Source organism: Calypte anna, chromosome W (assembly GCF_003957555.1).
Source record: "Calypte anna isolate BGI_N300 chromosome W, bCalAnn1_v1.p, whole genome shotgun sequence".
NCBI lineage: Eukaryota > Metazoa > Chordata > Aves > Apodiformes > Trochilidae > Calypte > Calypte anna.
In genome coordinates, this window is record NC_044276.1 from 2875109 (window position 1) to 2876393 (window position 1285).

General features: G+C 44.0%; 1 pseudogene; it reads left to right on the forward strand.

Moving 5' to 3' along the window:
• Positions 1-286: 286 nt before the first annotated feature.
• LOC115600164 lies at positions 287-440 on the forward strand (annotated as a pseudogene).
• The last annotated feature ends 845 nt before the right edge of the window (positions 441-1285 follow it).

Sequence of the window (1285 nt, forward strand, 5' to 3'; positions counted from 1 at the left end):
CTGACTTCCAGTCTGTTGGTACCTCTCCAGTCAGCCAGGACTGCTGATCAGTGATTAAAAGTGTCTTGGTGAGCACCCATGCCAGTTCTTTCAGCACTCATGGATGCATTCCATCCAGCCCCATAGATCTGTGCACATCTGTATGGTGCAGCAGGTCAGTGACCATCTCCTCCTGGATGGTGGGGAAGTCATTCTGTTTCCGGTCTCTGTCACCCAGCTGAGGGAGTTTGATTCCTTCTATATGACTGGTCCTCTTACTAAAGACTGAGGCAAAGAATTCAAAGATCAACTTACCTGGCAGGGGTGACACCATGATCAGGCAGGTGGGTTTCCCTGGGTGAGGCTCATCCCCTGCCCTCCAGGTGTGCTGATCTCTGCAATTTCCCCAAATGGAAAAAACTCATCTCTTTTGGTTTGGGTTTTTTTTGTTTTGTTTTTCAGTTGAGTTTCTGTAGTATAGAGGTTACCACATTTTTCTCCCAGAAGAAAGTTCCCTGGTTTTAAACCAGGCAGAAACACCTGAATTTTTCCAGCAGGACTTCAGTTTCTTTGATCATGGGTTGATTTACAGGAGGCTATGCTTGATAGCAGCAGCTGGGGAAAGCCTCACTTGTAGAGGCATGTAATAAATGGTTGTAATATATGTTAATGAATTTGTATTCCTAACCAGTGAAATTCAGAATTAAACTGAAAAAGAAGTGAATATGGGGCTAGACAAAGCAGTTGAGACATGTAATTTTCCACTGTTTCAATGTGAACAAAACTTAACGAGAAAAAGCCTTAACGAGACTAACTTCTGTCTCAAAGATAATTAAGAGTGCAAGTCATGCTTTTAAAACAAGGCACTGCCAAGGCCAACTAGGCACCAAAAGAATGTGAATATCTGCAAAAGGAGAACATAAAGATGTCACAGCCACCAGATAAGGGGAAATTTATGGCTAGGGTCTAATATCGTCCTGTAACAATATAATGAAGTCAGTGAAATCAAAAAAGGTAAAAAGTTCAAGCTTGAGAATAACTTCTTACTTTATCCAAAGACCCCTTGTAGTGAAATGAGGCAACCAGGTGCCATTAATTGCCAGGTAGTGGGCATGAGTTTGTGTTATGACCACCTGTGCCTGATTAGGGTGGGCCCCCACTGTGCATGAGCAGGATTAGGGGGCCAATAAAAGCTGAGGCCTGAGTTATAGGCTCCGCTCAGTCCTGATCTAGGCAGCAGAAAGGTCAGTTGTTCTTGAAGCAACAGCACTGATTCAGGCTCGTCAACCCTGAGGGCTATAGGCTC